Source organism: Castor canadensis, chromosome 2 (assembly GCF_047511655.1).
Source record: "Castor canadensis chromosome 2, mCasCan1.hap1v2, whole genome shotgun sequence".
Lineage (NCBI taxonomy): Eukaryota > Metazoa > Chordata > Mammalia > Rodentia > Castoridae > Castor > Castor canadensis.
This window is the reverse complement of record NC_133387.1, coordinates 191946947-191974584: the sequence shown is the minus strand read 5'-3', so window position 1 is coordinate 191974584 and position 27638 is coordinate 191946947. Positions and strand designations below refer to the sequence as shown.

The 27638-nt window shown below is 37.6% G+C and overlaps 2 pseudogenes; one reads left to right on the top strand and one right to left on the bottom strand.

Annotated features, from left to right (window-relative positions):
- The first annotated feature begins 290 nt into the window (after nt 1–290).
- Nucleotides 291–3079, top strand: LOC109690892 (NADH-ubiquinone oxidoreductase chain 4-like; annotated as a pseudogene).
- Nucleotides 3080–5897: 2818 nt separating this feature from the next.
- LOC109690898 (glyceraldehyde-3-phosphate dehydrogenase-like) lies at nt 5898–27504 on the bottom strand (annotated as a pseudogene).
- Nucleotides 27505–27638: the final 134 nt, after the last annotated feature.

Sequence of the window (27638 nt, the reverse complement as noted above, 5' to 3'; positions counted from 1 at the left end):
ATGTCCCCTATCCTAATTAACCTCTTCCTAGCCTTCCCAGCATCCCTATTAGGAGCACTAATCTATCGATCACACTTAATATCCTCACTCCTATGCCTAGAGGGTATAATATTATCAATTTTTATCACCGCAACCCTAATCACCCTGAACTTCAACATCACCGTATCATTTATATTCCCCATTATCATCCTAGTCTTCACAGCCTGTGAAGCCGCAGTAGGACTGGCTCTACTAGTTATAATATCAAACTCATACAGAACACACTGTGTACAAAACCTAAACCTCTTACAATGCTAAAAATTATTTTACCCACAATCATACTCATTCCTATAACATGATTCTCAGAGAACAACATAATCTGAATTAACTCCACTGCCTACAGTCTGCTAATCAGCATACTATGCTTACTTCCCCTAAACCAATCAAACGAAAACAGCCTTAACCTCTCACTATTATTCTCCTCAGACTCCCTCTCCACCCCCCTCTTAATTCTAACGGCCTGACTATTGCCACTAATAATTATAGCTAGCCAACAACACATGAACAAAGAGCCAGTAGAACGACAAAAAATGTGTATCACCATACTAGTACTACTACAAGTTCTATTAATTATAACATTTACGTCCACAGAACTAATCTTATTTTACATCTTATTTGAAGCCACACTAATTCCTACACTAATTATCATTACACGATGAGGAAACCAAACAGAACGATTTAATGCAGGCCTATACTTCCTATTTTACACACTAATTGGATCCCTACCCCTTCTAGTTGCATTAATTTACCTACAAAACTCGCTAGGATCCCTAAACCTTCACATCCTCAACAACTACTCAGAGCAACTAAACCTATCGTGATCAAATGACCTACTCTGACTAGCATGCATAATAGCATTTATAGTTAAAATACCATAATACGGACTACACCTATCACTACCTAAAGCCCATGTTGAGGCACCCATTGCCGGCTCCATAGTACTGGCAGCTGTTCTACTGAAACTAGGCTGATAAGGTATAATACGAGTTACCATCCTCCTATCACCCGTCACAAACCACATAATATACCCATTTATACTACTCTCACTATGGGGCATAGTAATGACCAGCTCAATTTGTTTAGGACAGACAGACCTAAAATCCCTAATTGCATACTCATCAGTCAGTCACATAGCATTGGTAATTGTCGCCATCTTAATCCAGTCCCCATGAAGCTTTACAGGAGCTACAGCACTGATAGAAGCCCATGGTTTAACCTCATCAGTCCTATTCTGCCTAGCAAACACAAACTATGAACGAGTACATAGCCAAACCATACTCCTGACTCGAGGCTTACAAACAATATTCCCATTAATAGCCCTATGATGGCTTATAGCAAGCCTAACCAACCTCGCACTGCCCCCAACAATTAATCTAATTGGAGAACTAATAATCATCACCTCCTCATTCTCATGATCTAATTTCACCATCCTCCTTATAGGAGCCAATACACTCATAACAGCCTTATACACCCTATACATATTAACCACTACTCAAGGAGGTAAACCTATCACATAAATAACATTCACCCATCATTCACACGAGAAAACTCCTCAGTCCTCCTCCACCTACTCCCCCTACTCCTACTATCTTTAAATCCAAAAATCATTCTCGGCACAATATTCTGTAAATATAGTTTAACAAAAACACTAGATTGTGACTCTAGAATCAGAAAACAAAATTTTCTTATTTACCAAGAACATACACAAGAGCTGCTAACTCATGCCACCATACCTAAAAATATGGCTTTCTTACTTTTAAAGGATGGTAGCTATCCATTGGTTTTAGGAGCCAAAAAATTGGTGCAGCTCCAAATAAAAGTAATAAACATATTAACTTCACCCATAATCATAATATTCATTATCCTCATATACCCCATCCTAATATCCCTAACAGACTTTTACAAAAATAAAAATTACCCTGAATATATTAAAACCTTAGTTAAGCTAGCATTCATCACTAGCATAATCCCCATAATCATATTCCTCCACCTAGGTAATGAAACCATCGTATCCAACTGACATTGGCTCACCGTCCATACCACAAAACTCTCACTTAGCTTCAAACTAGACTATTTCTCACTACTATTCGTGCCAATAGCCCTATTCATAACATGATCAATCATAGAATTCTCCCTATGATATATACACTCTGATCCCAACATCAACCAATTCCTCAAATATCTACTATTTTTTCTCATCACCATACTAATCCTAGTCACAGCAAACAACCTATTCCAACTCTTCATCAGGTGAGAAGGAGTGGGTGTCATATCGTTTCTCCTCATCGGATGATGGTACGGACGCACCGACGCCAACACCTCCGCACTATAAGCAATCCTATACAACCGAATCGGGGATATTGGATTCATCCTATCAATAGCATGATTTTTAATTTACTCCAACTCATGGGACCTACAACAACTATTCATAGACCCTAAAATAACAACAATCTCCCTGCTAGGCCTACTACTAGCTGCCACTGGAAAATCAGCCCAATTCGGACTCCACCCATGATTCCCCTCAGCCATAGAAGGTCCAACACCAGTATCAGCCCTACTTCACTCAAGCACAACAGTCATAGCAGGAATCTTCCTTCTAATCCAATTTCACCCCCTCCTAGAATCTAATCAACCAATTATATCAACCATACTATGCCTAGGAGCTATCACAACTCTCTTCACAGCAATCTGTGCCCTAACGCAGAACGACATCAAAAAAATCATCACATTCTCAACTTCCAGTCAATTAGGCCTAATGATAGTCACCCTTGGAATTAACCAACCCTACCTATCATTTCTCCACATCTGCAATCATGCATTCTTCAAAGCGATACTATTCATATGCTCAGGATCCATCATCCATAGCCTCAACGATGAGCAAGACATCTGCAAAATAGGTGGATTAGCCAAAGATACAACATTCACAACTTCCTCTCTGACAGTAGGAAGCCTAGCACTCACAGGCATACCTTTCCTAACAGGATTTTACTCCAAAGACCTTATCATCCAATCCGCCAACACGTGGTACACCAACGCCTGAGCCCTACTAATTACACTTGTTGCAACCTCCCTTACAGCTGTATACAGCACACAAATCATCTTCTTTGCCCTCCTAGGACAACCCCGATTCTACCCACACATCAACATCCATGAAAACAACCCACAACTTATAAACTCTATTAAACAATTACTCGTAGGAAGCATTTTCGCTGGATTTATTACCTCAAATAACATTACCCCCCAAAATAACCCCATACTCACCATACCACTATACCTAAAACTAATAGCCTTAGGAGTCACTATCCTAGGATTCACTATCACAATAGAACTCAACAACATAACCTACAACCTAAAACTAAACCTAAACTCCAACACCAAATCATTTTCTACTATACTTGGATTCTTCCCAACCATTATATACCACACCTCATCCAAAAACACAATAACACTCAGCCAAAAAGCAGCATCACCCCTTTTAGACATAATTTGAATAGAAAAAACCACACCCAAATTAATAGCCAACATACAAATTAAAGCCTCTATCACCGTATCTAACCAAAAAGGAATAATCAAGTTATACTTCCTATCCTTCTTACTATCTATAGCCTTAGCACTAACAATTCTTACCTAATTACCACGAGTAACCTCAAGAACAATAAAAATACTTACAAATAAAGATCAACCAGCCAACACCATCAACCAACTTCCATAACTATAAACAGCTGCAACACCTATGACATCTTTATTAACATATTCCACCCTCTCACCACTATAAATAACCCAATCACTTGTATTATAAACACCCCCCAAACACATCCACCTCATTATTCTTCACTAATAAAACCAAAAAAACCTACTCCACAAACAAACCTAGCATTAAAGCACCCCAAATAACCACATTAGAACCCCACGTCTCAGGATAATCTTCAATAGCCATCGCCGCGGTATAACCAAATACTGCTATCATTCCACCTAAATAAACTAAAAACACCATTAAGTCCAAAAAAGAAGCACCAAAATTTAAAATCAATCCACAACCAACCCCACCACTAACAACCAACCCAAAGCCACCATAAATAGGGGAAAGCTTAGAAGAAAACCCTACAAAACCCAACACAAACACAACACTCAATAAATACATAGAATATGTCATAATTTCCTCATGGACTCAAACCAAGACTAATGACATGAAAAATCATCGTTGTAATTCAACTACAGAAACCTTTAATGACAAACATCCAAAAAACACATCCATTAATAAAAATCATTAAACACTCATTCATTGACCTCCCAACGCCATCCAATATCTCAGCATGATGAAACTTCGGTTCCCTACTAGGAATCTGCTTAATTCTACAAATCGCAACAGAATTATTTCTAGCAATACACTACACATCAGATACCACTACAGCATTCTCTTCAGTCACACATATCTGCCGAGACGTAAACTACGGTTGAATTATCCAATACCTCCATGCCAATGGAGCTTCCATATTCTTTATTTGCCTATTTCTTCACGTAGGATGAGGGATCTACTATGGATCCTACATCTTCATAGAAACATGAAACATTGGTATTATGTTACTATTCACAGTTATAGCCACTGCCTTTATAGGATACGTTCTCCCATGAGGACAAATATCATTTTGAGGTGCCACAGTAATTACCAACCTACTCTCAGCAATCCCATACATTGGATCCAATCTAGTAGAATGCCACTCTGCTTGGCAATGAGGTGCTAAGAGGTTTAAAAGAACTAACTCAAGCTTAAAATAATATTTTGAAAGAAAGATGAACACAGGAAAAGATAACGAACATTATACAACCTCTTAAAGATGCCATGTGAATGTCAAGACAGCTTATCCATTTACAAGCAAACAGTGGATAGATTCTGAGACAGGCTTTGGGAATAGAATGGTAAAAAAAAGAAAAAAAGCAAACAAGCGGAAAAAAATCTTCTGGGATTTCACAAGGAGCTTGGAAGATAAACAGAAAACCTGTAAGAATGATAATTTGAGCTGAGGGTTGTGGGGCACACCTCTAATCCCAGCTACACAGAAGGGGTAACTTGCTCCAAGGCAAAAATGTGAGACCTTATTTGAAAAATAACTAAAACTAAAAGGGCTGGAGGAGTAGCTCAAGTGGTAGAGCACCTGCTTAGCAAGCATGTAGGCCCTGAGTTCAAATCCTAGTATTGCTACAAAAAGGAAGGAAGGAGAAAGAAAGAGTGAAAGAAAACTTGTGATGACTGAAACATTAAGAAGACAGTCATAAAAGGCTACATATTGCACAATTCTATTAAATGGTTATGCAAGAATAATTAAACAGTATTAGATGCAGAGTTTGGGGAAGGCTGGTTGAGGAAGCAACTTTTGAGCTGAAGTCTGAGCAGAACAAGTGAGCCAATTGAAGATTTGGGGAAGAGCAAGAATGAAGAACAAATACAGAAGTAAAATGGTAAGAACAAGTTTGGCATGTTTGAAGGAATGAGAGACTGTGGTAGTGTGCTGTGAGAAGGGAGACATACAGGACAACCTTGGAGATTAGCTAATGTGAGAAGAAGAAGATACTGAAAGTTTTGATAGAGTTTGGATTCTCTGGTAAGTGTAACAGGAGAGCTTTAAGCTGGAGAATGACTGTATTCAATTTGTCTCCAGAACTTGTGATGCTAAGCACAAATGTAAGAGAAATAGAAACATACCCATTTGAAAACTTGTACTTGAATGTTAATAGCAGCATTTTCTTAACAATGAAGTAGAAAAACTAATGAAGTCATTGATGATACATGCTATAGCCTGGATGAATCTGAACATATTGAGTGAAAGAAGCCAGTCACAAAAGGCCACACACTGTGTCACTTATATGAAATGTGCAGAATAGGCAAATATACAGAAACAGTTTAGAAGTGGGGCTGCCACAGTCTTCTAAGTGGTAGTGATGGTGTGGACTGTGGTCATGAGCCCCTGCACGATGCCAAAGTTGTCATGGATGACTTTGGCCAGGGGGCTAAGCAGTTGATGGTGCCGAAGGTATTGCTGATGATCTTCAGAGAGTTGGCGTACTTCTCATAGTTCACACTCATCTCAAACATGGGGGCATCAGCAGAAGGGGCAGAGATTATGACCCTTTTGGCTCCACCCTTCAAGTGAACCCCAGCCTTCTCCATAATAGTGAAGACACCCGCGGAGTCCACAATGTACTCAGCACCAATATCACCCGATTTGATGCTGGCGGGATCTCTCTTCTGAAAGACGGAGATGACCTTCCCATTGATGACAAGTTTCCCATTCTCAGTCTTCACTGTGCCATTGAATTTGCCAGGGGTGGAATCATACTGGAACATGTAGACCATGAGTTGAGGTCAATGAAAGGACAATCAATGTATCATTGATGGATACAATATTCACTTTGCCAGAGTTGAAAGCAGCCCTGGTGACCAGGTGCCCAATATAGCCAAATGTGCTCACTCCAATCTGCACCACTGCGTCTCAGGGATGCGACTGGAATTGCATGAGATGTGGCTGTCTGTCAAAAAGGGGAGGAGCAGAGAGTGTATTGTATTTTTGATGGTAGAGTTGCTAGACTTTATTTGATTCAAGATAGAATTTGAACATAATATAAAGTACAAATAGAATTTCAAATATAGCATTAACCACATATTCTACTACTGCTAAGGATTTCTTTTTATTCCATGCTAGATAGGATTTTGAAACTATTTTCTGCTTCCAGATCGACACAGGAGATGCTGGCCCCCAAGCACAAACAATTTGGCTTGTTTTTACCATGAATGATTTCTGTTTGTACTGGGGGATTCTCCACTCGCTAAATGGTTCTAGAAGAAGCGTTGCACATACATATTGATAACCAAGCAAGAAGTGCTTTCCATCACGATTTACCATTGTTTTGGGAATAATGTGTCTATCTAAGTTACTTAGTGAAAAGCTTTCTCTTCATTTGCTATTCTAAATGTACATCACTCCAAATAGCCTAACAATTAATTAAACATTTGAGAATGTTTATTATTTTTCACTTGATAAAATATTAAATAAAATGTGGGACTAAGAAGTCATTATAAATTTGCATTCATTGAGCTACTACATTTGTTGTTAATTTAGCTGTGTTTTCGATTTGTAACAAGCTCCAGGAGTTCCGCAGTGACATTTAATGTGCTAAATTATCAATTTATTAAAGATGGTATCCTAATTTTCCAAGGATTTTGCTCCAAAAGTTTGTTAATGAACCAATTGTTTATAAAGGTAAATATTCTTACATGGAAGCAATATTTTATATTGTGCATTGAATTTCTAGACAATTTTCAAAAATTTGTTTATCCCAATTTATAACCTTTTGATAGAATTAGTTAGTGTTAATCTCGGTAAGGACGTCTGATACCTCACCCCTATTCTAAATTTTAGCTAATGTGTGTTAGTTTGTTTTTGGTCACTGTGACAAATACCTGAAACAAACAATTTAAAAGGAGGAAAGATTTATTTTGGCTCACAGTTTCAGAGATTTCAGTCTAAGGTTGACTGGATCCATTGCTTTGGGCCTGAGGTGAGTCAGAATATCCTGGTGGCAGGAATATGTGGCAGAAACTACTCACTTCATGCCAGCAAGCAGGGAGGACAGGAAGGGACATGATACCCTTCAAAGGCAGGCCCTAGTGACCTACTTCCTCCAGCTAGGCCCCACCACCTCAATTTTCCACCACTTCCCAAAAGATGGCCACCAGCTAGGACCAAGCATTCAACACATGATCCTGTGGGGGACATTTCATATTCAAACCATAACATAATATGGTAAGGAAATTAGGGAGAAAAGAAGGAAATCAGGCAGACAGACAGGAACAAACAGACAGATTCTATGCTTCCTATGTGCCTTAAATATGTACTTAGCCAAGGTCCTGGAAACATTGAACAAAAGAGGCAGAACTCAAATTCAGGTTATCTGTTAGATGAAATCATATGAGTTGCTAATGCCCAAGAAAGCATGACAGGCGAGCTCTTAGCACTTCCTGAAGGCGTTCTCTTCCAGGAACACAAGCATCTTGGATATAGATTCTAGTGGCAAAAGCCAATTCTTTTTCTATTCTTTTCTACTGTGCCTTTTGGTGACAGAGGCTATAAAACTGGATGGATGACATTCTGTATATAGTTTAGCACAACTTGTGGCAAGAGTCCAGAATTTTGGAAAATATCTTTTTGAGAAACACTCTAGCATATGTGTTTTTATTTTTTGATAATACACTTCAACCAGAATCTCTATCTTATGGTCCTATGTAAGGCTATTGCAAATATTGTAGTCCCCAATATCCGTTAGTCTCTTGTCCAAGGCTCTCTGAACAGGAATCTAGCTCAAGATAGAGATTTCAGGTCAGTAACCAGAAATACTAGGCTAGGTCAAGTGACTCATGCTTGTAATCCTAGCTACTTGGGAGGTGGAGATTGGGAGGATGGGAGGATCATAGTTTGAGGATAGCTGGACAAAAAGTCAATGTATCTCCATCTTGACCAATAAAAACTGGGCATATTGGTGCATGCTTGTCATCCCAGCTAAGCAGGAAGTGTAAATATGAGGATTGAGGTCCAGGACGGCCCAGGCATAAACACGAGACCCTATTTTTAAAATAGCTAAAGCACAAAGCGTTTGGGGAATGGCTCAGGCTCAAATGGTAGAGTGTCTGCCTGGCAAGCACTATACCCAGTGTTCAAACCCAGAACTGCAGAGATGAGAGAAAGAGAGAGAGAGAGAGAGAGAGAGAGAGAGAGAGAGAGAGAGAGAGAGAGAGAGAGAGAGAGAAATTAATAACCAGAAAAAACTTGGTGCCAAGTTTTGAACTATGAGAGTTTTTAGATGTCGTTCTCTCTCAAGGTGACTCTTTCTCCTAATGAATCAGTACTCTTCATCCTTGATTCTATTTAGTTGACATGTCTCCCTAAATTCCTCTTACCTTTAACAGTGACTCAGACTTTCCTTGTTTTTAATCACCTTCAGTTTTGAGGTACCTGTTAAATGTTTTTTTGAAGAAAGGAACTATACACAGCCCAGACTTAGGGAATGAAAAATTATGTCCTACCTCCTAAAAGAGATCTACACAAACTATTTAAAATTCTTTTGCATGGAGACTTGACTATTCCCCCCTACTTATTTACATCACAGTTTTTTAAAAAAATAATTTGGATTACTATCTACTACTTAATTTTGTAGCTCACATTTTCCCAGCTTTAGCTACTGGGGCTCTTTAGCTGACTTTTCCCCTTTAATTTTCCCAGTCACTGTGAGGTTTTGTGCTGCATTTTGAGGATTTGCTTTCTGATTCTAGAAGATGCTACAGGGTCATCCTGGCTATTTCCTGTCCTACTCCCAAAATAAGTGTGTTAGTCAGCTATCCATTTCTGTGATCAATTCCCGAGAAAAACAATTTAAAGGAGGAAATGTTAGGTCCAAGATTGGCTGGCTCCATTGCTTTGGGTCTAAGGTGAGGTAGTGCTTGTGGCAGAGGAGGCTGCTCATGGTAGGTAGTAACCAGTAAGGAGAAGGAGGGAGACTGGGAGAGGGAGGAAAGGAGAGGAGATAGAGGGAAAGAGACATAGAAATATGAGAGTACTAGGGTTTGGGGACAAGATATAGTCCTCAAGGGCTATATGGATTAAGTCCATTGGTGAGGTCATAGTCCTCATGATCCAATCACTTCCACAAAGCCCATTTTTGAACATTACTGCATTGGGGACCAAGCCTTCAACACACTAGCCTTTGCAGGACATTTCAGATTCAAACTATAACAAGGAGCACTGTTTCCTTTATTAGAAAATTGTATTGAAAAGAAAAATCTAGGTATATTCGTTGCTACTGAAGTGCCATTGCCTCTAGGCTATTTCAGCTGACAAAGAAAGGGGATAGATGTCCAATACAGACCCATGTCTGTGCCATATCTATAAATATTTCCATATGCAATCATATATATTTATATAAAATAATAGACCAGTGCCTCTAACTATAAGTCATCATCATTGGATCATTCTCCCTTTACTTATCTGTGCCTTCCACCACACCAGAAACCTGGCTCCCGTGATCCACTACAGTTTGATGTAACTGTTCAATTCCATTACACATGCATAGTGGTTCAGAATGTTAACCGGTACCCCTCTGGGGAACAATTTTATCAACTAAAGTGCAGAACTTATGTATATTTCCTTTTGCCTTCAGTCTTACTGATTTCACTCATTTTCATAGTCACTAAGGTAGAACCTCTCCCTCCTATTTCATGTATTTGTAATACATTTAGATTCTCTTGTCACATTCTGCATTCTACTGGGATCCCTCTACCTTCTAAATGGCTTGAAAAATTTGTATATTTTGAGGTTTATTTCTTGTGCTGTAAGCTTCTATGAGTTTTGGCAAATGTTAACATCATGTATTCAACATTACTGTATCAGACAGAATAGTTTTACAACACTGAAAAAGTTCCTGTGCTTTATCTTTTTTTTTGTGGTGCTGGGCTCAAACTCAGAGCCCTATACATGCTAGCCAAGTGCTGTACCACTGAGCTACACTCTCAGCTCCTATGCTTTTATTATTTTACCTCCTCAACCATCTGGATTCCAAACCCAGGACAACTATTGATCTATTTACTTATTTACTGTCTCTATGGTTTCAGCTTTTCTACAACATAATATACGTGGATCTTTGCAGACTTTACAGGCTATCTTCTTTTACTAAGCAATATGCATTTAAGATTTATTCGTGCTTTGGCTTGACAGTTCATTTATTGTTTTTCTGGTTGAATAATATTCTATTTTATGGATGTACCATAGTTTATATGCTCACCTATTGAAAGATACCTTGCTTGCTTCCACTTCATGGGAATTACAAAGAAGACTACTGTGACCATTTGTGTGTAGGTGTTTTCATAGACATAAGCTTTCAAGTAAATCGGGTACTAGCAAGGACTGTGATTGCTGGATTGCATGGTAAGAGTATGTATACTTTTGTTAGAAACTGTCTTTTTAAATGAGTGCACCATTTTGCAGCTGTAGTAACAATGAATGAGAGTCCCTATTGCTGCCCATCCTCATTGGCAATTGGTATGCCACTGTTCTGGATTTTGGCCATTTTAGTAGATGTGCAGTGGTATCTCATTGTTTTAATTTGTAATTACTTAATGATAAGTAATCATAAGCATCTTTTTATATTTTTTGCCATCAATTTGTCTTCTTCCATGAGGTGTCTGGGCGTATCACTTGTCCATTTTTTAAACTGAGCTGTTTGTTTTCTTTGCATTGAGTGTTTAGAGATTTTGTATATATTTTAATTTCAAGGTTTTAAATATTTCACTTCATGGTCTTCTTGTTTACAAAGTTGCTAATGTGAATCTAATTCTTATCCTTGTTCAGCTACATGTCAAGTGTCTTTATTTTTCCCTCTCTCTTCTTTCAAGATTTTCTCTTTCTCTTTGGTTTTCAGATGTATGAATATCATTTACTTACATGTAGTTTATTTATTGCTTAGTTCATTTTTCAAACTTGTTCTGCTTGGTGTCCTCTGGGCTTCCTGGATCTGTGGTTTGGTTTGGTATCTGCTATTAATTTTGGAAATTTCACAGCTTTTATTATTTCAAATATTACTTTTGTACCATTCTCTTTCTTCTCATTCTGGTATTCCAATTAAGTGTGTTTAGGTCTTTTTGAATTGTTCAACAATTCTTGTATTTTCTTTTGTGATTTTCTATCTTTTTTTCTCCATTTAGCCCAGGTTGGAGCTTATTGCTCCATCTTTAATGTTTCTTTCCTTGATTGTGCCAAGTTACAGGTAAATCGATCAAAGGCATTCTTTATTTCTGTCTTAGCATTTAAATTTTTTTAGCACCATTTCCTTTAGATTCTTTCTAAAATGTTCATCTTTCTACTTGTATTACTCACCTGTTCTTGCATGTTGTTTACTTTTCCCATTAGAGCTTTTAAATACATTCATCAGTTATTTCAAATTCTCTAATAATCCCAACATCCTTTTCACATCTGAGTCTGCTTCTGATGCTTGTCTCTTCAGACATATAATTCTTGTCAAAAGTTGGACATGTTCTATTGGGTAATGGGAGTCAAAGTGTGTAAGGATTTATGTTAATCTGGCCAGGAGTCAAACTTTGTTTGATGTTTGTTATAGCTAAATGTGGCAGAGACTTCTAATTCCTTAGTGCTCTTGATATTGTCTCCTGATTTTGGGCTTCCCTAAATTCTCCTCCTTAAAGAGAATGTGTCTTGCAGCTTTTCAGTTATTATTCACTAATATAATTCTGGAACCTTTCTGGAGTGGTAACGGGTGAGGGGTAAGTCTATAATCCAGTTTAAACTGTATTAAAATCCAGTCTAATCACCATCATTTATTGAGTCTAGATCTTTGGCCTGTGACATTCACAAATATTTCTTCTTATATAGCCTTTTTTTACCTTTGATGAGACAGGAAGACTAGACGGTGCTAGTGTGAGAGGAATTTGCTTTTAACATGACTGTCACAAGACTACAGTAAATTTGTTTCCACTAGCAAGTAAGCTTTGTCTCACACACAAGGCTTTGGGCATATTTTATAGTAATTACTTGGCACCCCCATCACTGCCAGACCCAGAAGGGCTTCTCTCTCACATCTTTGTCTTGAGGACCTGATGGGATGGGCTCACACTTTCATGATAGTCTATGCTTAGTCTCCAGCAATTCATCAAAATGACCACGGAAGTATTTCTACCAGTTTATGGTTCCAACAGTTTCTGTTCCTGGTAGGCAGATTTCAGTTGTGAGTCTCTAGTTTTGCATTTCTTTCCAGATTTCAGGTGGCAGTTTGCCCTGAAAACATAAGATTTTTTATGGATCCAAGTATAATCCCTGGTTTTCAATTTGTATAGCTTATTCTTTGACTACCATTGTCCACACTCTTTATATGTCAGAACGGAAATGGAAATCTCCTGATAAATAGTTCTTACTTAGCTTATAAAAGAAGTGGACATGTACGGAAATTGTACAAAACTAGAAGACAATGAAATTCAATGTCATCTCAAATAACCAAATTTGGGGGCCAGGCATGATAGTTCATGGCTATAATCCCAGCAACGTGGGAGGCAGAGGTGGGAGTCTAAGGCCATCCCTGCGCAAAAGCATGAGACCCTATCTGAAAAATAATTAAAGCAAAAAGGGCTGGGGTGTGGCTCAAGTGTAGAGCATCTGCCTAGCAAGTGCAAAGCCCTGAGTTTAAGTCCCTGTACCTCCAGGAAAAAAAAAAATCCTGTCTTACATTAGAAATAATAAGAGTGGCTCCAATCAAAGATACGCTGCTACTTATGAAGATCTAAATTCTTCCTAGAACAGAACAGATGGAGGCTTTTAGTGACAAAACAGACCGAAATCATATATTTTGTAGTTACCACAAACTGGGACAGAATACCAGCAATATCAGTTATTTGGGTTGGTGACCAGAACATATAATTTAAACTTTCCTATCTTGTTTTATCAAAGAGATGCATGAGTTTAGAGATAATGTACATAATAAACTGTAATGCATGGCACCAACCAAGTGCTCAATAAATGTTAGCAATCACTATTAATTAAAAAGAAATGTGGGAAAATAATTCAAAAAAATTCCAGAGAATTAGAGCACTAATTATAAAGCATATCCAAAAGGCTTAGTGTTATAACAAGGTAGATAACTGACCAGTAAACCAGCTACTTGTGGTAAAAACTCAGGCTAAATTCAGTCTGTCCCCAAGGGAAACACAGTCCTTAATCCTAGACTGCCACCTGCTGGTCCATCACGAACTAAAATTACCTGGAAATATCAGCTTCTCACTAAATGAAAATAGTGGCAGAAGTTTAGTTTGTTTCAGACAAATGATTAGGGTATGAGTTTTCAAGAATTCTTACAAGTAGACCTCAATATCATACTCCTGACGTGTAAGACACACAGTAATTTTTCTTATCACACTGATGAATGGAGATAGTTTTGTGAGGGATATTATTGCTATCTGTGGCTTATGTGAATTAAAGGCATACTGTTTTCCTTTCATGTGTTAATATTTCAGAGTTCTGTTATGGTTTAATTTTAGTAACAGTAGACTTAAACTGATTCAAGTTACTTAATTATAATCAGCTTGAATTATTACAACCTATTAGACCAGAGGTCCCTAAAAAGCAATCTATAGATCAGCTGGCTGATTACAATTTATATTTATAGAATTAGACTGTTTCGGGATAAGGTTTAGACAGTGCTATTTTTAAAAAGCTTCCTATGTGATTCTTACCCAGCTAATTTAGATTGTCACGTGAAACTATAAACTCCTTGAGGCAAGAACAATTTCTTCTTCATTTTTTTTAAGGTACTGAACTCAGTACCTTAAAAAGTACCTTAAAAGTGAACTCACACTTGCTAGGAAGATGCTCTAGTACTTGAGCCACTCTGACAGTCCTGTTTTGTATTGGGATTTTTTTTGAAATAAGATCTCACCAACTATTTGCCTTGGGCTGACTTCAAACTGACTTCAAGACACTTAGATAAATGAATGAACACAAATTAGATAAACGAATGAACAAGGCATGCATGGATAAAGAAATTGATTTGTGACTCTTGCCAGCAGTTAGAAGCATAATGATTTCAGCAGGTTTGAACCTCCTGGCCTTCTAGTTTACCTGTACTGACCAATGAGGTAAACATATGCTTCTTGTTGAAAATTTTAGAGAAGTTGCATTCTGGAATCAAGGCAGTACATGTTAGGTCTGCAGGGTTTACAGGGTATGAGTAAAGGAGACAGAGCCCACCTAAGCTGCAACTTCTAATTCCACAGAGGTGTTATTAGACCTCAGAAGGAGTACATTGACAAGGTGTAAAGGAACAAAGGGAGATTTTATTATTAAATAAACACCTGCTTTGTTGTATTACATTAGTTTCTTTTTATAGTGGAACATAAAATATATAGTTGAATTGATTTACAAAAAGCTATTTGCCATTTCTGCATGACAAAAGGATGTGGATTGGTTTACTTTTTAGCTGTTAGGCCAAATTATTCAAATCCTATGGGACTGTCTGAAAATTAATATTACTTAACTCAATCAATGTAGAAAGGCAGTTATAATGTAGAGGACAGGAAAACATAAACAAAGAACTGATATGGAAGAGGTCCACTGGGAGCCAGGGAAAATTGACCTGCAAACAGTTAATCTGAAAATATAACTTAGTAAAACTATTAGATTTGTTTCTCTAAAAAAGGAAAAAAATCTTCTGATTCTCTATTCAAAACAATAGAAGGTCATTTCAGAAGAAAGAAATCAGGTTGGCATCAGACATCTTAGCACTAACATATTATTCAAGGTAACAGTGGAGCAACCCTTTAAAGAAAATCAAGGGGAAAAATTAAGAACCAAAGACTTTATACACAGTTAACTATCCTTTAAGAATTGAGGCTATAGAGCTGGATTTAGTGGTGGATGCCTGTGGTTCTACCTACTAAGGAGGCAGAGGTAGGAGGATTGGGCCCAGAGCTGCTCAGGCAAAAATTGGAGGCCCTATCTGAAAAATAAGCTAAAAGTGAAAGGACTTGGGGCATGGCTAAAGCTGTTGAGAGCTTGGCATGGGGTCCTGAGTTCAATTCCCGGTCCACAAAAATAAATAAATAAATAAATAAGAAAGAAAAGAGACTATTGAAAACATTTTGAAACATGCAACAACTTAGAAAGTATTGTACGTATAAGTTCTTCTAACTAAGAGATGATTTTGATTTTGACAATTCTAGCAGAAAGACAACAATAAGCATTAATTAAATGTAATTTTAGTTCTAGGTCTAAGCAAAGTGGAATATGCCTGGAAGAATAGGATGTAAATCTATATGGTCTGACAATGCATACATAACACAACTTTAAATAATGGGAAGAGAAATGAAAGATAAAATAGAATAAACTCACTGATTTTCAAACGCATAGTAAGTAGGAGTCAGTGGGTGTTCCTGACCCAAAGAAAAACAAGTCTAAGGTCATCACGTAAAGATATTACTATGTAGTTAACTTCTGAACACGCTGTTCTAAATGTGCATTTTTTGGGTCAGTACTGGAGTTTGAACTCAGGGCCTTGTGATTGCTAGACACTCTACCACTTGAGCCACATACCCAGGCCTAAATTAAAAAATTTAAAAATCCATTATCAAAAATATAAAAACACCAGACAGAATAGCAAAAGAAGACATGATATATATATTACATAAAATTTTATATAAATTTCTGTGACAGAACTGAGGCCAAACATATCAGCTACAGCAATTAAGTAGTCTTACATCATCTCCAAAAGAAATGATTTTCAAGATGGTTCACAGTGAATAATTGTTAAAATTTGACAGCTTTGTTCATATGCATTGCTTGACATTATTACAAAATTTGAGTTAAAACAATTATGCAATTTCCTAACAGACATCAGAAGAATATCTTAAAATTATTAGAATCAGAAAATAAATAGGAAGCCACTATAGACAGAGGAAAATGAAATAACATTAGTGGGATAACTGAATGTATTTTTCAAAGCAAATACAGGGAACACTGGAAAAACAGCAGAAAAATTCTAGTCACCAGGTCACAGAACTGAGAGCAGATGGGAATTAACTTTTTACCTCCATGTCAACCATATAGATGAATTGAAATAAAAATTGAAAGAAAAGGCCAGCCTTGGTGGCTCATACTGGTAATCAAGAAGCCGCTGGTTACAAAAAATTTGAAAGAAAAGGATTGAATAAATATTTGTCTTATATTCTCTCAACTCAAATACATGTCCAGGTAACATGAATTAAATTATGTGTCATTCTTTTCTTTTGGGGGGGGAGGGAATTTTCTTTCCTTTTTTCAAGTGAATCATACTTGAATTCACCCCCCCACCATTCTTCTTTACCCTCCCCCATTCAACAAATAGTTTCAACAGGAACCCTTTGTGTGTGTGTGTGCGTGGGTGTATGTGTGTGTGTTTGTTTATTATTCATATGTGCATACAAGGCTTGGGTCATTTCTCCCCGCTGCCCCCACCCCCTCCCTTACCACCCATTCCACCCCCTCCCTCTCCCCCTACCCTCTCGATACCCGGCAGAAACTATTTTGCCCTTATCTCTAATTTTGTTGAAGAGAGAGTATAAGCAATAATAGGAAGGAACAAGGGTTTTTGCTAATTGAGATAAGGATAGCTACACAGGGAGTTGACTCACATTAATTTCCTGTGCGTGTGTGTTACCTTCTAGGTTAATCTTTTCAATCTAACCTTTTCTCTAGTTCCTGGTCCCCTTCTCCTATTGGCCTCAGTTGCTGTTTTTTAGTTTCTCTGCATTGAGGGCAACAAATGCTAGCTAATTTTTTAGGTGTCTTACCTATCCTCATATCTCCCTTGTGTGCACTTGCTTTTATCTTGTGATGAAAGTTCAATCTCCTTGTTGTGTTTGCCGTTGATCTAATGTCCGCATAAGGGAGAACATATGATTTTTGGTCTTTTGGGCCAGGCTAACCTCACTCAGAATGATGTTCTCCAATTCCATCCATTTACCAGCGAATGATCACATTTTGTTCTTCTTCATGGCTGCATAAAATTCCATTGTGTATAGATACCACATTTTCTTAATCCGTTCATCAGTGGTGGGGCATCTTGGCTGTTTCCATAACTTGGCTATTGTGAATAGTGCCGCAATAAACATGGGTGTGCAGGTGCCTCTGGAGTAACCTGTGTCACAGTCTTTTGGGTATATCCCCAAGAGTGGTATTGCTGGATCACATGGTAGATCAATGTTTAGCTTTTTAAGTAGCCTCCAAATTTTTTTCCAGAGTGGTTGTACTAGTTTACATTCCCACCAACACTGTAAGAGGGTTCCTTTTTCTCCACATCCTTGCCAACACCTGTTGTTGGTGGTGTTGCTAATGATGGCTATTCTAACATGGGTGAGGTGGAATCTCAGTGTGGTTTTAATTTGCATTTCCTTTATTGCTAGAGATGGTGAGCATTTTTTCATGTGTTTTTTGGCCATTTGAATTTCTTCTTTTGAGAAAGTTCTGTTTAGTTCACTTGCCCATTTCTTTATTGGTTCATTAGTTTTGGGAGAATTTAGGTTTTTGAGTTCCCTATATATTCTGGTTATCAGTCCTTTGTCTGATGTGTAGCTGGCAAATATTTTCTCCCACTCTGTGGGTGTTCTCTTCAGTTTAGAGACCATTTCTTTTGATGAACAGAAGCTTTTTAGTTTTATGAGGTCCCATTTATCTATGCTATCTCTTAGTTGCTGTGCTGCTGGGGTTCCGTTGAGAAAGTTCTTACCTAAACCTACTAACTCCAGAGTATTTCCTACTCTTTCCTGTATCAACTTTAGAGTTTGGGGTCTGATATTAAGATCCTTGATCCATTTTGAGTTAATCTTGGTATAGGGTGATATACATGGATCTAGTTTCGGTTTTTTGCAGACTGCTAACCAGTTTTCCCAGCAGTTTTTGTTGAAAAGGCTGCTATTTCTCCATCGTATATTTTTAGTGCCTTTGTCAAAGACAAGTTGGTTATAGTTGTGTGGTGTCATATCTGGGTCCTCTATTCTGTTCCACTGGTCTTCATGTCTGTTTTTGTGCCAGTACCATGCTGTTTTTATTGTTATTGCTTTGTAATATAGTTTGAAGTCAGGTATTGTGATACCTCCAGCATTGTTCTTTTGACTGAGTATTGCCTTGGCTACTCATGGCCTCTTGTGTTTCCATATAAATTTAACAGTAGATTTTTCAGTCTCTTTCATGAATGTCATTGGGATTTTGATGGGAATTGCATTAAACATGTAGATTACTTTTGAGAGTATAGACATTTTTACTATGTTGATTCTACCAATCCATGAGCATGGGAGATCTCTCCACATTCTATAGTCTTCCTCAGTCTCTTTCTTCAGAAGATTATAGTTTTCCTTGTAGAGGTCATTCACATCTTTTGTTAGGTTTACACCTAGGTATTTGATTTTTTTTGAGGCTATTGTAAATTGAATTGTTTTCATATATTCTTTTTCCGTTTGCTCATTATTAGTGTATAGAAATGCGAATGATTTTTCTATGTTGATTTTATATCCTGCTACCTTGCTATAGCTATTGATGATGTCTAGAAGCTTCTGAGTAGAGTTTTTTTGGGTCTTTAAGGTATGGGATCATGTCATCTGCAAATAGGGATATTTTGACAGTTTCTTTGCCTATTTGTATTCCTTTTATTCCTTCTTCTTGCCTAATTGCTCTGGCTAGGATTTCCAGTACTATGTTGAATAGGAGTGGAGGTAGTGGGCATCCTTGTCTGGTTCCTGATTTTAGAGGGAATGGTTTCAGTTTTTCTCCATTAAGTATAATGCTGGCTGTAGGTTTGTCATATATAGCTTTTATAATGTTGAGGTACTTTCCTTCTATTCCTAGTTTTCTTAGAGCTTTTATCATGAAATGGTGTTGGATCTTATCAAAGGCTTTTTCTGCATCTATTGAGATGATCAAGTGGTTTTTGTTTTTGCTTCTCTTAATGTGGTTTATTACGTTTATTGATTTTCATATGTTGAACCACCCCTGCTTTCCTGGGATGAAGCCTACTTGGTCGTGGTGAATAATCTTTTTGATGTGTTGTTGAATTCGGTTTGCCATTATTTTGTTGAGGATTTTTGCATCAATGTTCATTAAGGAGATTGGCCTATAGTTCTCCTTTTTGGAGGTGTCTTTGCCTGGTTTTGGGATAAGTGTAATACTGGCTTCATAAAATGTGTTAGGCAGTTTTCCTTCCCTTTCTATTTTGTGGAACAGTTTAAGGAGGGTTGGTATCAGTTCTTCTTTAAAGGTCTGATAGAATTCAGCAGAGAATCCATCAGGTCCTGGACTTTTCTTTTTGGGGAGACTCTTGATTGCTGCTTCAATTTCATTTTGTGTTATAGATCTATTCAGGTGATTAATTTCCTCTTGGTTCAGTTTTTTTTTTTTTTCATTTTTCTTTTATTATTCATATGTGCATACAAGGCTTGGTTTATTTCTCCCCCCTGACCCCACCCCCTCCCGCTCCCCCTCTCAATACCCAGCAGAAACTATTTTGCCCTTATCTCTAATTTTGTTGTAGAGAGAGTATAAGCAATAATAGGAAGGGACAAGGGGTTTTGCTGGTTGAGATAAGGATAGCTATACAGGGCATTGACTCACATTGATTTCCTGTGCGTGGGTGTTACCTTCTAGGTTAATTCTTTTTAATCTAACCTTTTCTCTAGTTCCTGGTCTCCTTTTCCTATTGGCCTCAGTTGCTTTAAGGTATCTGCTTTAGTTTCTCTGCATTAAGGGCAACAAATGCTAGCTAGTTTTTTAGGTGTCTTACCTATCCTCACCCCTTCCTTGTGTGCTCTCGCTTTTATCATGTGCTCATAGTCCAATCCCCTTGTTGTGTTTGCCCTTGATCTAATGTCCACATATGAGGGAGAACATACGATTTTTGGTCTTTTGAGCCAGGCTAACCTCACTCAGAATGATGTTCTCCAATTCCATCCATTTACCAGCGAATGATAACATTTCGTTCTTCTTCATGGCTGCATAAAATTCCATTGTGTATAGATACCACATTTTCTTAATCCATTCGTCAGTGCTGGGGCATCTTGGCTGTTTCCATAACTTGGCTATTGTGAATAGTGCCGCAATAAACATGGATGTGCAGGTGCCTCTGGAGTAACAGTCTTTTGGGTATATCCCCAAGAGTGGTATTGCTGGATCAAATGGTAGATCGATGTCCAGCTTTTTAAGTAGCCTCCAAATTTTTTTCCAGAGTGGTTGTACTAGTCTACATTCCCACCAACAGTGTAAGAGGGTTCCTTTTTCCCCGCATCCTCGCCAACACCTGTTGTTGGTGGTGTTGCTGATGATGGCTATTCTAACATGGGTGAGGTGGAATCTCAGTGTGGTTTTAATTTGCATTTCCTTTATTGCTAGAGATGGTGAGCATTTTTTCATGTGTTTTTTGGCCATTTGAATTTCTTCTTTTGAGAAAGTTCTGTTTAGTTCACTTGCCCATTTCTTTATTGGTTCATTAGTTTTGGGAGAATTTAGGTTTTTGAGTTCCCTATATATTCTGGTTATCAGTCCTTTGTCTGATGTGTAGCTGGCAAATATTTTCTCCCACTCTGTGGGTGTTCTCTTCAGTTTAGAGACCATTTCTTTTGATGAACAGAAGCTTTTTAGTTTTATGAGGTCCCATTTATCTATGCTATCTCTTAGTTGCTGTGCTGCTGGGGTTCCGTTGAGAAAGTTCTTACCTAAACCTACTAACTCCAGAGTATTTCCTACTCTTTCCTGTATCAACTTTAGAGTTTGGGGTCTGATATTAAGATCCTTGATCCATTTTGAGTTAATCTTGGTATAGGGTGATATACATGGATCTAGTTTCGGTTTTTTGCAGACTGCTAACCAGTTTTCCCAGCAGTTTTTGTTGAAAAGGCTGCTATTTCTCCATCGTATATTTTTAGTGCCTTTGTCAAAGACAAGTTGGTTATAGTTGTGTGGTGTCATATCTGGGTCCTCTATTCTGTTCCACTGGTCTTCATGTCTGTTTTTGTGCCAGTACCATGCTGTTTTTATTGTTATTGCTTTGTAATATAGTTTGAAGTCAGGTATTGTGATACCTCCAGCATTGTTCTTTTGACTGAGTATTGCCTTGGCTACTCATGGCCTCTTGTGTTTCCATATAAATTTAACAGTAGATTTTTCAGTCTCTTTCATGAATGTCATTGGGATTTTGATGGGAATTGCATTAAACATGTAGATTACTTTTGAGAGTATAGACATTTTTACTATGTTGATTCTACCAATCCATGAGCATGGGAGATCTCTCCACATTCTATAGTCTTCCTCAGTCTCTTTCTTCAGAAGATTATAGTTTTCCTTGTAGAGGTCATTCACATCTTTTGTTAGGTTTACACCTAGGTATTTGATTTTTTTTGAGGCTATTGTAAATTGAATTGTTTTCATATATTCTTTTTCCGTTTGCTCATTATTAGTGTATAGAAATGCGAATGATTTTTCTATGTTGATTTTATATCCTGCTACCTTGCTATAGCTATTGATGATGTCTAGAAGCTTCTGAGTAGAGTTTTTTGGGTCTTTAAGGTATGGGATCATGTCATCTGCAAATAGGGATATTTTGACAGTTTCTTTGCCTATTTGTATTCCTTTTATTCCTTCTTCTTGCCTAATTGCTCTGGCTAGGAATTCCAGTACTATGTTGAATAGGAGTGGAGGTAGTGGGCATCCTTGTCTGGTTCCTGATTTTAGAGGGAATGGTTTCAGTTTTTCTCCATTAAGTATAATGCTGGCTGTAGGTTTGTCATATATAGCTTTTATAATGTTGAGGTACTTTCCTTCTATTCCTAGTTTTCTTAGAGCTTTTATCATGAAATGGTGTTGGATCTTATCAAAGGCTTTTTCTGCATCTATTGAGATGATCAAGTGGTTTTTGTTTTTGCTTCTCTTAATGTGGTTTATTACGTTTATTGATTTTCATATGTTGAACCACCCCTGCTTTCCTGGGATGAAGCCTACTTGGTCGTGGTGAATAATCTTTTTGATGTGTTGTTGAATTCGGTTTGCCATTATTTTGTTGAGGATTTTTGCATCAATGTTCATTAAGGAGATTGGCCTATAGTTCTCCTTTTTGGAGGTGTCTTTGCCTGGTTTTGGGATAAGTGTAATACTGGCTTCATAAAATGTGTTAGGCAGTTTTCCTTCCCTTTCTATTTTGTGGAACAGTTTAAGGAGGGTTGGTATCAGTTCTTCTTTAAAGGTCTGATAGAATTCAGCAGAGAATCCATCAGGTCCTGGACTTTTCTTTTTGGGGAGACTCTTGATTGCTGCTTCAATTTCATTTTGTGTTATAGATCTATTCAGGTGATTAATTTCCTCTTGGTTCAGTTTTGGACGATCATATGTACCTAGAAATCTGTCCATTTCTTTAAGATTTTCTAATTTATTTGAATATAGGTTCTCGAAGTACTCTCTGGTGATTTCCTGGACTTCCATGGTGTTTGTTGTTATCTCCCCTTTTGCATTCCTGATTCTACTAATTTGGGTTTTTTCTATACTCATTTTAGTCAGGTTTGCCAGGGGTCTATCGATCTTGTTTATTTTTTTCAAAGAACCAACTTTTTGTTTCATTAACTCTTTGTATGGTTTTTATGGTTTCTATTTCGTTGATTTCAGCTCTTATTTTTATTTTTTCTCTCTTTCTATTTGTTTTGGGATTTGCTTGTTCTTGTTTTTCTAGGAGTTTGAGATGTATCATTAGGTCATTGATTTGGGATCTTTCAGTCTTTTTAATATGTGCACTCACGACATAAACTTTCCTCTCAGGACTGCCTTTGCTGTGTCCCGTAAGTTCCGGTAGGTTTTGTTTTAATTTTCATTGACTTCCAGGAACTTTTTAATTTCCTCTTTTATTTCAATGATCCATTGTTCATTAAGCAATGAGTTATTCAGTTTCCAGCTGTTTGCATGTTTTTTGTCTTTACTTTTGTTGTTGAGTTCTAGTTTTATTGCCTTGTGATCAGATAGTATGCATGGTATAATTTTTATTTTCTTTTATTTTCTGAGGCTTGCTTTGTGCCCTAGGATATGATCTATTTTGGAGAAGGTTCCATGGGCTGCTGAGAAGAATGTGTATTGTGTAGAAGTTTGATGAAATGTTCCGTAGACATTAAGTAGGTCCATTTGATCTATTGTATATTTTAGACCTTGAATTTCTTTATTTTTTGTTTGGATGACCTATCTATTGATGATAACGGGGTGTTAAAGTCTCCCACAACCACTGTGTTGGAGTTAATATATGCTTTTAGGTCTTTCAGGGTATGTTTGATGAAATTGGGTGTGTTGACATTGGGTGCATATAGGTTGATAATTATTATTTCCTTTTCGTCTATTTCCCCTTTTATTAGTATGGGATGTCCTTCTTTATCTCGTTTGATCAATGTAGGTTTGAAGTCTACTTTGTCTGAGATAAGTATTGCTACTCTTGACTCTTTTCAGGGGCCACTGGCTTGGTAAATCTTCTTCCAGCCTTTCATCCTAAGCCTATGTTTATTTCTGTTGGTGAGATGGGTCTCCTGCAAGCAACACATTGTTGGATCTTCTTTTTTAATCCATTTCGTCAACCGGTGCCTTTTGATGGTTGAATTAAGTCCGTTAACACTAAGTGTTAGTACTGACAGGTATGTGGTGATTAACAGGGACCCTTTTCCCATTCACATTTATGTGTAATTATGTGTCATTCTTCCTGGAAACTGTACAAAGATTAAATCTAAAATTTTTCTGAAAAAGAAAGCACAGGTTGAAGTTTTTGAAAAACTTTTTATATACTCTTTCAATAGCTGAAAGTCACTAGATTCTGGTTATTTTATTGATCTTTGGAGGATTCTGTGTTTATTAAAGAAGCAAATGGGTGAAAAGACCAGTGTTTAAAACATATTGTTAGAGTCCAGGAAACATATCAGCCAAGTGTTAGTTATTCAAAGTTGAAACCTGACTTGAAAACTGTAATACAAACAGCTATTGGTGCTGTGGAGTAGAGATTATCTTTAGAGGATGAAATAGAAAACCAAGCAGTTAACACTGTCACATGGAACGAAGCCATTTGATCACTTGAGTAAGGCAAGAGTGTTAAACATTGTTCAATTAGTTTAGTTACAATTTCTATAGATCCTAGACAGAATATGTAACAATTACTACTAGATTTGTGGATTTCTAAAACCCAATACAGAAGTTTCCCCTTATGCTCACTGTATCTATCCCAAGAGCCCCAAGGGATGCCTAAAACCACAGAGTATTCTAAATCATATATACATTATGCTTTGCCTTAGATGTGCACACCTATGATAAACTTCAATGCATAGATTAGGCACAGTAAGAGGATAATAACAATAACTAATAATAACATAGAACAATTACAACAATATACTGAATAAAGTTATATATATATATATATATATATATATATATATATATATATATATATATATATATTTAAAGATTGAAGACCATTGACTGGGCAACCAAAACCACAGACAGTGAAATGATGGATAAGGGAGCTACTGTATTTCCACAGCTCAATCTAGATGCTGCTCAGATGATGTAATAGTGGAATTATTTGATATACATGCTTTTTAAAATTTTTATTTATTTATTTATTTTTATCGTTTTTGCATTTACTTACATGTGTATACATTATTTGGACCACTTCCCTCCAGTATACATGCTTAATAAACAATTTATAAACACAGAATAGAAAACAAAATATAAAGAGGGAAAAAGATCTTTTGAGTTGGGTTTGATACCTTTAAAGTATGTCCTCAAAAATTTGGTGCTCTTTGGTGATTTTTCATATTTAAGAGTAAATCTGATTAGAAATGAGTGACTAGAAGGCTTATTAACTAGTAAGTTTCACTAAAGCACCAGGAAGAAGTGTTGATTGCCATGCTTTGCAGGTGCCTAAATGTCACTATATTGAGGTCTTTCTCTTGGGCATTCATTATCCTTAGAAATGAATCTTCCAATTCTCTTTTTTTTTTTTTTTGGTGGTACTGGGGTTTAAATTCATGTCCTCATGCTTGCTAGGCAGGTGCTCTACCACCTGAGCAACTCTGCCAGCCCTGTTTTTTGTTGGGTATTTTCAAGATAGAGTCTTGTAAACTATTTGTCCAAGGCTGGTTTTGAACTGTGATCCTCCTGATCTCTGCCTCCCAAGTAGCTACGATTACAGCTGGGGTGCATATATGCCTGAGTGCTTCAGTTTTAGGAGGTTAGTCAGATATATCTGAGGGCCTTGTGTGTTTGCATGTACACATATATGATATATATATATATATATATGCACACACATACGTTAAAATACATAGCATAAAACCTACTGTTTATTTTTTAGTGTATAATTAAGTACATTCACATTGTTCTGCAATCAGTCTCCAGTCCTCTTTTCATCTTGCAAAACCAAACACAGTTTCCATTCTCCCTTGCACTTAGCCCTGGCAACCAACCACTGTTCTTTCTCTATAATTTCAACAACTCTGGTATTTCATACAAGTGAAATCATACAGTACTTGTCCTTTTGCAAACTGCTTATTTCACTCAGCCTGATGTTCTCCAGGTCTACGCATGTCATAGAGTGTGTCAGAATCTCCCTCCTTTTTAAGTCTGAGGAATGGCCCCTTTTGCTTACATGCCAAGTTTACCCCTGCATTTGTTGATGAACACTAAATAGTGCTGGTATGAGCACTAGTGTTCAAATACCTTTGAAGATTCTGCTCTCAATTCTTTTGGGTATATTTCTAGAAGCAGAAATGTATGGTTGTTTTATTTTTAATTTTCAGAGGATGTACATATTCTTTTATATACTCTCCCCTTATTGAGCGGTAACTCTCACCTACATCTGCTGTACCCAAATGTGGAGATTCTCTGGTTCACCTGTCCTCCCTCCCTCTCTCAATTACTCACCTCCAGTTCCCTGGATAGGCACGGGGCTGGGATAGTTATCTGAGGATGTGGTGTCAGAAAGGAAATTTAAGGATTTACTCTACATCGAACCTGGCTCTCCAATTCCCAGTGTCACCCAGTGTCTTGTGTGGAGGCTTTAGGTAAAAAATGCCACAACACCCAATTCATGGAAATCAAAGTCACTTAAATGGTCAACTTGCCTTTTCTTAGTTTCTTACTTTTAGTAATCATTTTTCTTTGTTTAAAATTTTTTTTTAATTTGGTAGGACTAGAGTTTGAACTCAGGGCTTCTCACTTGTAAAGCAGGTGCTCTACTGTTTGAACCACTCTTCCAGTCCATTTTTCTCTGGTTATTTTGGAGATGGAGTCTCACACTATTTGCCTGGGGTGACTTTGAACCGGACCCTCCCAATCTCATTTTCTCAAGTAGCTGAGCACTGGCGCCAGCTCATTTTGTTTTACAATAATCTTTTAAGGTAAATTCAGTTATACTGTGCTTCAGTTACCTGGTTGCTGAGGCTGGAATCCGAGGGGGCCGAGGAAAGGGAAAACCAGGAGAGGCAGAGAAAGTCTATTTTCTACTTTTTTCGTGTGTGTGTGTGTGTGTGTGTGTGTCTGTGTGTCTGTGTGTGTACTGGGGTTTGAACTCAGGGCCTCTTGCTTGCTAGGCAGGCGCCCTACCATTTGAGCCACCCCGCCAGCCCAGAGGAAGTTTAAGGAATATCTGTTTTTGCAAGCGAAAGGCCCTCAGTTCAAACCCAGTACCGCCAAAAAGAAAAAAAAGAAAAGAAAAAAAAGAAAAGAAAAAAGATACCCATTTTTATTCCTAAGGAGGTACACTGCCGTGGGCCGAAATAAGTCATTATCTATTTGATTTTGGACAAACTTTCCAGTTTCCTGGGCCAAAATATGCAAAACCAGGACCGCAATTGTAACTCACAGATTGTAAAGCGTACGCACGCATTCGCGAACGCTCGGCCAAGCTGAAGCCAGAGTCCGAGCGCAACAGCCCTTGAATGATAAGTAGTGTGACGTCACCAGAGTAGCAGCAGCCAGCGCGCATGCGTTCTATTAAAGAACCGGCGTGCTTCAGAAGCC